The 12,119-nt window shown below is 38.5% G+C and overlaps 1 long non-coding RNA gene across 3 annotated transcripts; it reads right to left on the bottom strand.

Annotated features, from left to right (window-relative positions):
- On the bottom strand, positions 628-4,047 carry LOC107642897. 3 transcript variants are annotated; one of them, XR_001620714.2, is made up of 5 exons: positions 3,365-4,047; positions 2,259-2,344; positions 2,044-2,172; positions 1,663-1,726; positions 628-770 (listed from the first exon to the last, which is right to left on the bottom strand). It is a non-coding gene; the product is annotated as an uncharacterized LOC107642897 (long non-coding RNA). The 3 variants fall into 3 exon arrangements; XR_002362391.1 differs by lacking the exon at positions 3,365-4,047 and adding an exon at positions 2,773-2,852; XR_001620713.2 differs by lacking the exon at positions 3,365-4,047 and adding an exon at positions 2,639-2,758.

Below are 12,119 nucleotides of genomic sequence, written 5' to 3'. Positions count from 1 at the left end.
CACTAAAAAAAAAAAAAAAAAAGTCTATGATCACGGTAGTTAGTAAGAAGGGTGATCATAAGTTTATGGTCACGATTTTTGACTTATAGTTACGGTTTTTTTACCGTAGTCTATTCTGTCGTGGCTATAGACTTATGGTCACAGTTTTTTTTATCTATAGTCACAGTCGTAGTGTTAAAATTCTGACACTTTAAACCACATTTTTTTACTGTGACCATAGCCTCTATGGTCACCCCACCTTAAAGCCGTGATTATAGCCTTATCTATGGTCACGGTTTTCACTATGACCATAGTCTCTATAGTCACCCCACCTTAAAACCGTGACCATAGCCTTATCTATGGTTCACGGTGGTCATAGCTTCTATGGTCACCCCTTCTTAAAACCGTGACCATAGTCTTATCTATAGCTGGTCATGGTTTTTCGTCGTGACCATAGCCTCTATGGTCACCCCTCCTTAAAACTGTGACCATAACATTATCTATGGTCACCCTATTTTAAAATCGTGACCATAATTTATTCTATTTTCTGAGATTTATTTTTTTAAAGCATAATCAGATCCTAAATTATGATAATCACAAAATAAGTCTAAAAAAAATTTAATAAATCTACTAGGTAAAAGCTCTTAAAAAAATTACAAAAAATATCAAAATATTATACTATAAAAACCAAAAAATATTTTCTAATAATATAGTACATATTCTTCTCGTCCTTTGAAAACCAAAAAAAAATTCTTCTCTAATTTGTTCGCTTATCTTGTAATGTTTTTCACCTGAAACCCAAAAAAAATTTTGAACAATTGAATATACAGTCAGAAAATTCAGCTCCAAAGCCAGAGAATCCAACAACAGAAAAACTAAACAAAGAATTCAAACTAAATCGAACATACAACCAAAAAATCAACAAATAAATTATTCCAAACTAACCAAATAATTTTTTTTTCTTTTATTTGATAGGAAAAAATAACTTATTAGAAGAGAAGAAAAGAGAACCAAAAAATGAAAAAGAAGAAGGCATGGTATCCTTGCAAAGAAACAAAAAATTAACTGTGATTAAAGTAATATACTAACATATCAATATACTTGAGTGGATACACTTGTCTCGAATAAAACTTTAAATTAAAAAAACTAACTATCAATATACAAGTTTAAATTGATCTAAACCTCAACAACTATATAAAATTTGGTGATTATATTCCCTAACGTAAGCCTATTCAACCATGCCATGCAATTTCTAAGGTGCAGACCCAACTCCCAACGAATATAACCTCATGTCATAACACACCAAACATAAGACATTGAACATAAAAACTACAAACCCAAAAGAAAGACCAAAGCCATAATGAAATTGAACTTAAAACAATGCATCTAAACACTCAAAACAGGCAAACAGCCAAACAAAACCAATAGCTTAGCTAGCTATAATGAAATGTAGAAAGTTAACTCACAAATAATAATTGTTAAAATGCAATACGACAGTATAGAAATGCAATTTGATTCTTAAAATGGCAGCTAATGATTGCTTTCCAAGGAACTAACAACTAGATTCCCCGAATCTATTGCCATTACTGAGATCTAAGACCAAACAAACCAAACTTAAAAAACACTAAATTTAGAAGAACACTAAACCAAACTTAAATCTATTCACAAGGAGATTACAAATACCTTAACCGAATGATTGTCAAGCTGAATTGCTCTCCGAAAATCTTCTTCCACTCTCTCCCAATTACTACAAACAAATAAAGCCGATAATAATAACACAAAAATACCCAAACAGAAGTCAATAAAATAAAATAAAATTAAAAAATTAGGAAGATATGTTATCATATTATATTTACTGGCGCTTAAGATGGCAGAGAGCACGGTTCGTCCAATACAAAGAAACATTAGGGCACAAAATAATTGCCTTGAATCGCCCAAAATAGAAAAACAAACAATGTAATAATCCCAAGAATATTACAAATTTTTCATTTTTTTTTTGAAAGGAAATATGATGATTGATTAATTAAAGGAAAAAGGTTAGAAAAAGATAACAGAGAATGATACCTTCACTTTCAGCAAGGTCAGCTTCTATCTTGAAGAATTCCAAGCCTTTGGTGAAAGTCTTTAATTTACTTTCCATGTCCTCTTCAGTTGAAATATGCCATCTTCTTTTACCAAATTCCACTCAAAAACCTAACCAGAAAATGTCAATTTCCAAAACACTTTAAGTTGAAAAAGTTTTATTATGATGATGACAATTATGATGATTACAAATAAACCTGTGGCATCAAAGTGTGTGCTGCATCCTCGGTCATCGGTCGCAGTTCCTTCAGATTGCATGGCACACACTTCTTATCTCTGAGACCTAACAAAGGGAAAAAAAAGTTATATATGACAACATGAACAATGAGATTATAGAATATAGTGTTTGATAAAACTTGACTCTTTCATGAGATATGAACAAATTAAATATCACACAAAACAAAATATCTCAAATCAGTTTTCATGACACAAAAATCTCAGATAAACATAGGGAATAACGGAAAAATAGAAAAGAAAAAGTATAAAGAAATCTACAAAGCATAATCAGAGAACGTAAAAAGCTCTCTCTTTCTCATATCTTTATAATCCAAACTGCTATCACTTTTTATTTCAATACCTTGCATATCTGCGCAGGTCAGATACTAGTAATCAGATAAAGCAAGATTGTTAGAGAATAATTTAGAGACAGAAAGATCTAAGGAAGCATAGCTTCTAGCACTATAACAAATTGTTGATTAAAGGAGATATAACTGAATCAAGGATATCATATAACTGAATCAAGCAAAGAGCAAATTATCTTTTCAGAACCCCCAAAAAATTAAAATAAACCCCCAATTCATTTCATTTTTATAACTTAGTTGAAAACATTTTAGAGTCAAGAACTTCGATCTGATTTCAATTTAATGAACAAAAACTGTTCCACTTGTATACATATTATAGGAGGCATGTTTTCATTTGACGACAATGAGTATGGTTGGAGTTTGATATCTATTATTTGTTTTGTTATATTATGTTACTAGATTCTATATATTACCAGCTAATTAAGTCTTGTATAAATGTGATTTTGTATTTGTAACTAATTTGTTGCCTTCCTATGTATTCCTATTTTTCATTGCCTGTTATTTTTCTTTTTTTGTTTTCCTTTAACACTAATCATGCAACGCAACAACTACAACACTCCATTATTAAATCATCAGTTATGCAGCAAAAATTCCAAGCATATTTCAAACCAAAAACTCAGAAGTCTATGTCTAACCATATAATCAGAAAAAAGCAACACATTTCACATGAACTTTGTTTTTCAGAGTTCAAAATCACACAAAAAAAAGAAAAAAACACTTACCAGGAACGGCGGCAATGATGGAAACAAAGCACAGCAAAGAGGCGACAGAGAAGTGGCGGAGCGACGACGAATTGCCGACCGGTGAAGGAGCGGCAACTTCGTGCAACCGGTTCGGCGTAACTGGCAACTGGTTCTGGTTCTGCGTTTGAGAAGATGAGGTGGCAACGACGATAGTGACAGTGACGGTTGAGGCGAAACTCACACGAAGGAAGAAGAAGAACGACACGGCGCCGAAGAACGAAACGAAAAGAGGTAGAAGAAGAAGAAGAACGAAACGACGCAGGCGAGCACTGGCGGCAACAACACACAAGGGTTGGAGCAAGACGACGAGGGTTTTGCACCCAGAAGAAGAAAGAGGGCTTGGCTAGCTAAGGTTATCTTTTTTTTTCCAAGTTACGAGGGAATGTGGATTTTGGGAGGGAGAGAGGATTTTGCGTGGGTGTAGGGGCTGCGGTGGCTGCGCCGTTGTGGGTCTGCGCGGGTGTGGGGGGGTTGCAGGGAGCTGCAGTAGTTGTGAGGTCGGATGCGGGGGCTGCGTGGCTGCAGTGGCGGCAAATAGTGCGGTGGCTGCGGGTGGCGGGCTACCGTGCTGGGTGGCTGGGGGATAGGTTTAGTTCATGCTCTGTAGTTTCGGAAAGGAGAGGATAGTGGTGCTGGGTGAGTGTGTTTGTGGTTAGTGTTGGTTTCCTATCCATAATAGTCTCTGAGATTCATGCAATTACTCATAATAATCCCTAAGATTTCAAATTCCCTATTGTAGTCCTCCAGATAGAGTTCCGAGCACTCAAACTAGTCCCTGGCCATATTTTAGGTGATGACTCATCACCAGAATGCTGACGTGGCCTAGGATTGCCACGTGGGACATGTCTAAAACGACGTCGTTTTGGGTTTGGCGCCCTTGAAAGCCAAAAACGACGCCGTATAGTTGTTACTTAATATGAAAAACAGTTTTCTCCACCAACACAAACACTTCGTCTCTTCTTCTTCCACCCTCTGAGTTCTTCTTCATCTCCCCAACAATGGCGTAGCCGTAGGGTTGTATGTGCTGGGTTAACAAAAATTTGAGAGAAGAAGTCATCTGATCAGAAGTTGTTGTTGCTCTTCCCTTCCCTTCGTTCACCACAAAAACGAGGTTCTGACGTTGTGATCGGACTCAAGGTAACCTTTTTTTTTAAGTTTGCATTTTGAATACAGTGTTGTTTGATGATAGCATTGGTCAGTGTTGTTGAGGTTCTGGAGTTTTGGTGTCATTGTAGTGTATAGGGTTTGAATGTTGGTTGGGGTTTGTGGGGTTGCTGTAATACCCGAATGAAACAGGGAAGAAACAGGGATTAGTATGGAGGTTTGGAAAAAAAGGTTTTCTTGTGGTGATTATTTTTCCTTTTTAATGCATGAGTAGGCTTTCAAATTCTCCCTATGTATTGTAAAAATTTTAAATTTCTTGCAGATGAAGGAGAAGTTGGACATCATGTTTCATCATGGGGTGACTTCAAAAAAAATGCAGAAGGAATTATGATATATTCTCCGGACAATAAGGCCTGTTTAGGTGATCGAGACACTGATACTCTGAATGTGTTCTACATACGGAACTACCATAGGGAGCTTGGGTACAATGACATTAAACAGTGCTGGTGGCATGTTCCTGGAAAATGTTTGGAGAAGGGGTTGAGAAATGTAAACAGTGACAAAGAGATAAGAGAGATGGTGAATTGTGCTAGGACAAATGAGGGATTGATTGATATATATTTCGAGCATACAGTGTCAGTGCCGGAGGTGTTAGAGGGAGATAACACAGTTGTGTACTTGAATGATCATGGTGAAGAGGGATGTAATGCAAGTACAGATACTGATGTGAGTCCCCCAGTTACAGAGACTCATGCAATCATAGTTGCTCCTCCTATCCCTAAGGTTGTACCCAACACTTCTTGCAAATCCAGTCCTAAAAAAAACAGAACATCTCCACGGCAATCACAACCATCACACTCCAAAACTGCCAATCCTTCCAAGACAACCAAACCTGTGAAGAAGAACAACTCCCCAGAAGTCACCAAGCCCACCAAAATCAGCCAGCCCACGAAATCCAGTCAGAACACCAAATCAGATAGGAGCAAGAAGCAGAAACTGTCCAAGAGACCAAGTATTTTCAGGAGACCCTGCACACGGTCTGCTGCTAGAGGATTTACTAGCAAAGTGTTTAACAATGAAGTTCCCTTTGATGTATCTTCTGATTCCTCTGATAGTGAAGAAGATAGCATGTTCAAGCCAGGTCCGGATGAGGGTAGTTCCTCTGATTCTGAGGCTACAGGGAATGATCCTAAAACTAGGAGTAGGATTAGGAGAAACATGATACATGCTACGGTGGGTAAGAGAAATATTAGTCCACTAGGTAAAGGGAAGGAGAAGATATTACATGAAGACGATGGTTTGGTGGAGGAGGTGAGCGACGCTGAGGTTGACCTTGGGTTTGTGGGTTGTGTTCATGAAGGGGTAGAGGATGGCCTAGACCCAGGTGTTGACTCAGATGGCACCAATTCTTGGCACTCGGAGGAGATGAAGATGCCTCCAAGCTCAGAAGATGAGCTGGAGGAAGGAAATGAATCTGAAGAGGCAAGTCCGCTGTTTAGAGAGGGTGCAAGGTTTGGAGAGCTGCACCTTGAGGTAGGCATGAAGTTCGGAACTAAATGGAAATTTAGAGAAGCTGTGAGAGAATATACAATCCAAGAGGGAAGGAGCATAAAGATAGTGAAAAATGATAACATTAGGTGCAGGGCAGTGTGTAAGGTGAAAGAGTGCCCATGGGTGGCTTATGCATCAAGAGACCATGAAGACACATGTTGGCAAATTAAGACATTCAATGATGACCACAGTTGCCCAAGAGAGGACAAGAATAGGGCTGCTAACAGGAATTGGGTATGCAGCAAGCTTGTGAAGAAGGTGAGAAAGTATCCAAATTTTAGACACTGCGAGGCTACAACTTACTTCAAGACACGGTTTGACTTGGCTCTGAATAAAAACTCAATATCCAGGGCATTAATGGATGCAAGAAGTGTAGTGTATGGGGATGAGAAAGAACAATATAGGATGGTTAGGGATTATGGTATGACGCTGTTGAAGACTAATCCCGGTTCCACTGTACAAATATGCACCACCCCCCAACCAGATGGTGAAGTTACCTTTGATAGAATGTATATATGCTTAAGTGGCTGCAAAAACGGATTCAAGGCTGGTTGCCGTCCTTTGATAGGTTTGGATGGTGCTTTCCTAAAGACCCGGTTTGGTGGACAGATTTTGTCAGCCGTGGGGTTAGATGCTAATCATCATATCTATGTCATAGTCTGGGCTATTGTCAGAGTGGAGAATACAGAGACATGGAGATGGTTTCTCGAGCTACTTCATCAGGACTTGGGTCATTATAAAGAGCATGACTGGTGCTTCATATCGGATATGCAAAAGGTGTGACTTAATTTGAATGTCTTTATTTGATTTTTTATGTGATCTTATATTAAGAATTGTTTCGTTATGCTTACTGTGAATGATTGTGCTTTCATTAGATTTGGCTGGTTAGCTTTTAGTGTAAGACCTTCGATCATTGGATTATTGGATTTTGGTGGTTAGTTATAAGGGAATTCAGATTTCTGCTGTTATGCTTACTTGAAGAATTGTAGCTTCCATTCAAGTATGATGGTTATTTATTTTGTTAAGAATTTTGCTGTTTTGCTTATCTGCATAGACTGTGAGATGATTGTATCTTCATGGTTACTTATTAGGTGTGCTGTTATGCTTGCTTGAAGAATTGTACTTTCATTATGCTTGTAGTGCATCTTATAGAGAACTTGTAATTACTGGTTTTGTCATTAATTGAGATGTTCTATTAAACGTTAGGGACCTTTATGGGTCACGACCCTCAATTGTAGGGACTATTATGGAGATGTTAATCAAATGTTAGGGACTATTATGTGTAACAATTATAATGTCAGGGACGATTATGTGTCTAACATTTACTGAATCTGGCAGGGACTGATATCAGCAGTGAAAGCAGTGATGCCTGACGTGCATCACCGTTTTTGCGTCTGGCATTTATGGAAAAATTTCAACAAGAACTGGAAGGACTTACAGCTAAGGGGACTTCTGTGGGAATGTGCAAGGGCAACAACATACCAAGAATTCAGGGATGGAATGGAGAAGATCAAAAGGTTAAATGAAGATGTCTGGGCATACTTAGAGAAGTGGCCTATGGATGCTTGGACCAGAAGCTTATTCAGCCATAAGCCGAAGTTGGATAGCATCTGTAACAACGCATGCGAGGTGTTCAATTCTAAGATCAAGGATGCACGAGCCAAACCCATCATAACATTGCTGGAGGAGGTAAGGATGTTTGTTATGCGAACCATAGCGAAAAACAAGGTGAAGCTGCAGAATCACACTGGGAAGCTCACACCTGTTATAAAGAGCAGGCTGGAGAAGGTGAGGAAAGAATCCAAGCATTGGAAGCCTATTTGGACTGGGGATAACGGATACGAAAAATTTGAGGTGCACGGACATCCAACCAACCATGTTGTGGACATAGGAAAGAGACTGTGCACATGCCAATTTTGGATGCTAACGGGTAAGTTAATTGTGTTTATGCATTTTACTTTCTTCAGCCATAACTATTATCATGGTTCCTCTCACTGTTTGGCACCTGCAGGTATCCCGTGTGTGCACGCTTGTGCTGCCCTGTCTCGTGTGAACAAACAGCCAGAAGACTTCTGTCACAGATGGCTGACCATGGACTCATACAAGGAAACTTATAACCACCACATTAATCCAATTCCGGGTCAACCACTGTGGGAAAAAGCAGAGGACTGTAACAGGCCACATGCCCCTAAAATCAAGACAAAACCTGGAAAACTAAAGATGAAGCGGAGGATGGATGCGGACGAGAAGAGTGCTTCTGGAACTAAGAAGCCTAAAGTTGACCCAAAACTCTCAGGCAACACTGCAGATGGTGTACACCTAAAGAGACAGCTGGGTGCCTTTAAATGCAGTTACTGTGGTGATAAGGGGCATACAAAGAGAGGCTGCAAAAAGAAAAAAGATGCTGATGCTGCTACTGCTGCTGCTGCAGCAGCAGCTGCTGCCGCTGCTGCCGAGGCAGCTGAGAAGAAGAAAAATGATGAAGTTCATACTATGCCTGAGAAGCCGGTTCATCAGCCCCAAGACGTGTCTGGCCAAGCAGATTTGGGAAGCAATCCCCAAGAGATCGAATTAACTCAGCCTTCTGCTTCTGAGCAAGAGGATTCTGAAAAGGTAACTAAAATTTTACATTTGAGTATGTTGTTATTTCCATGCATAAATAGTAGTTAATGCCACTTATTTCTCCTATAGGATCCTGCACCGAAAAGACCTTCCAAGCTGTCACCACGAAGACGATCCTCTAATCAGCCAACCGCACCAACAGTGAATCCCTTGCAGGGTGCATCTTCAGTAACATCTTCAAAGTTTGCCAACTTGCTGCAGTTCATCCCAACGCCAGGATTTAGACCCCCAAGAAAGAAGAATTGAATACTAGATATATGTACTTAGGAGTTTCTGTTTTGTGTTTTGTTATTAGTATTTTCCATCGTATAATGACTAGATGGTGAACTTTGATGCAAAGGCCTTTTTGGTATGCCTTGGCCTTGCTTTTGATGAAACTACTGATAGCAGCAACATGGTTTCTAGGCTGCCTTTTACAGTCAACTTTTGTTGTTTCTTGATAGACAATGGAATTTATGTTAATATGCTATGCTATGTGCTTTACCATTCAAGAAGCAGTTTCTTTATTTTTTTCATACACAATGGAATTTAAATTAACAACAATTTCATAGTTAATAACACTTTTCATTCCATCAAGAAGCAGATTTTTACAAATGTTGATAACAAGGAACCCAAAACCACCAATTCATTCATCATTTACAATATAGGATCACCAACAACACTGTCAATACACACACACCTAACACTAACAACCGGGTCATCACTTTTTGCATCTGGACATCCTCCTCCAACCTTCGAAGCCTCCAATCAACGTTGATCTTCACTTCATCACCACACGATTCTGACTTTTCAACCTGTTCCTCATTCACAGAATCTGTCCACACAAAAAGCCCGCACCATCTCTTCCCACTTGTCTGCAACCAATAAAGGATCAAAGTTTAGAGAGGAACAGCACAAGAACAGTCAGGGGAGGCATAACAACACAAGAACAATCAGGGGAGGAGAATAACAGCAACACAAGTGATTACTCTAACCTACATTATAATTGGGGCAGCCATAGAACGGTTTGTTCGGATTCGAATCTGTGCCAGACCATCTGAGAACTGGCCTACAGCCACAGCCGCACCATTCTGGCGGCGCCGATCTTCTGCTCTTCGTTTGCGTTCTACTCCGATTCCAGCTAGATGGGGAACGAATAGAGCTTCCACCTCCAGTGCTACCTCCACCAATCATCGACATCAGTAGCAGCCCTGGATGAGAGTGCATGAACAGGAACAAGTGTATGGAAGAGGAAGAAGAAGAGGTGAACAAGACGAAGAGGGGAGGTGTATGAGAATTTGGGGATTTAGGGTTAATTATACTACGAGGGACCAATCTGGGTAAAAATTGGAACTTAGCCAGCTCAGCTAGCCGTTGGCAGCAGTCCAGCGTGGCAATCCTAGGCCAAGTCAGCGCTCCGGTGATGAGTCATCACCTGAAATATGGCCAGGGACTAGTTTGAGTGCTCGGAGCTCTATCTGGATGACTATAATAGGGAAATCGGGATCTTAAGGATTACTATGAGTAATTGCGTGAATCTCAGGGACTACTATGGGTATTTACTCAACTTAATAATCGATTTAATGGTTAAATTTTTAGTGTCCAAAATTAATTTTATATTGTTCTAATTATCTTATACTGTACCATGGCTAAAACTTAAAATATAATTAAAACGAATTTGGCATTATAAGTGGTCATTGATGATGGGTTAGTTTTTCATCAGTTATTAAGTTATTAAATCATTTTTTATATTATTAAGTTCTAAATCATTTTTTAATTTATAATTAATAGTATTTAACTAAATTTTTTATTTATAAAATTAGATTTAAAATTTTAATATTTAAAGTAAATTATATAAAATTATTATTAGTTTTTAATTATTAAAATTTTTAAATTTTAAAAAGATAAAATATTTAAAATTTAAAAAAATACATAAAAATCTTAATTAATTAAAACTCAAATGATTAAAACTGTGACCATAGACCCCTTTAGGTCACCCCCAAAACCATGACTATAAACCCCTTTAGGTCACCTCCCAAAACCGTGACCATAGACCCATTTAGGTCACCCTTCTGAAAAACCGTAACCATATATAGACTCTTTTTTGGTCACTGTAAAAAACCGTGACCATAGACTCCTCTAGGTTACCCCCTAAAATCGTGACTATAGATCCCTTTAGGTCATCCCAAAACCGTGACCATAGACCCTTTTAGGTCACCCTTCCGACAAACCGTGACCATAGACCCCTTTTTTGTCACTGTAAAAAACTATGACCATAGACCATTTTAGGCCATCTCCAAAATTGTGACCATAGACCCTTTAGGTCACCCCTAAAACCGAGATCATAGACCTTTTTAGGTCACCATTTTTTAAAAAATCGGGACCATAGACCCTTTTTTGTCATTGTAAAAAACTGTGACCATATACCCTTTTAGGCCATCCCCAAAATTGTGACCATAGACCCCTTTAGGTCACCCCCCAAAATCGTGACCATAGACCCATTTAGATTACCTTTTTGAAAAACCGTGACCATATATAGACTTTTTTTTGTCACTGTAAAAAACCGTGACCATAGACTCCTCTAGGCCACCCCCTAAACCGTGACTATAGAACCCTTTAGGTCACCCCAAAACCGTGACCATAAACCCTTTTAGGTCACCCTTCCGAAAAACCGTGTCCATAGACCCTTTTTTGTCAATGTAAAAAACTGTGACCATAAACCCTTTTAGGCCATCCCAAAATTGTGACCATAGACCCTTTTAGGTCACCCCCAAAACCGTGACCATAGACCCTTTTAGGTCACCATTTTTTGAAAAAACCGTGACCAAAGCCCCTTTTTTGTCACTGTAAAAAACCGTGACCATAGACCCTTTAAGGTTACCCCCAAAACCGTGACCATAGACCCTTTTAGGTCATCCCTAAAACCGGGACCATAGACCCCTTTAGGTCACCCCCCAAAACCGTTACCATAGACCCTTTTAGCTCATTCTTTTTTGAAAAACCGTGACCATAGACGCTTTTTTGTCAATGTAAAAAACCGTGATCATAGACCCCTTTAGGTCTCCCCTCAAAACCATGACCATAGACTCTTTTAGGCCACCTTTTTTTAAAAAAACCGTAACTATAGATACTCTATGGTCATCCTTTTCAAAAAAAAAACCGTGACCAAAGCTTTTTTTTGTCACCCTAAAAAACCATGACCATAAACCCAAAATGTTATAGTGAATTGTCCGTATATATTAATGGTTATTTTTATTGCCGCTAAAAATAAAATAAATGACCACTGAAAATAATTTTTCTACTAGTGTGTAGGATGTTTATAAACAATTAATCTATTCTAATACAATCGTAAAAATAAGAGTCTGAAAATTAAAAAAAAAAGGGCCAATACTTAAATTTATCGTGGAACGTAAAATGAATGTTCAAAAATATTTTTATCATTATATAAAGAAATAAGTATGTACTCAAATCAGCTATC

This window comes from Arachis ipaensis, chromosome B05, assembly GCF_000816755.2.
Source record: "Arachis ipaensis cultivar K30076 chromosome B05, Araip1.1, whole genome shotgun sequence".
Taxonomy (NCBI): domain Eukaryota; kingdom Viridiplantae; phylum Streptophyta; class Magnoliopsida; order Fabales; family Fabaceae; genus Arachis; species Arachis ipaensis.
The sequence above is the reverse complement of the archived record's forward strand: the minus strand, read 5'-3'. Positions and strand labels throughout refer to the sequence as shown.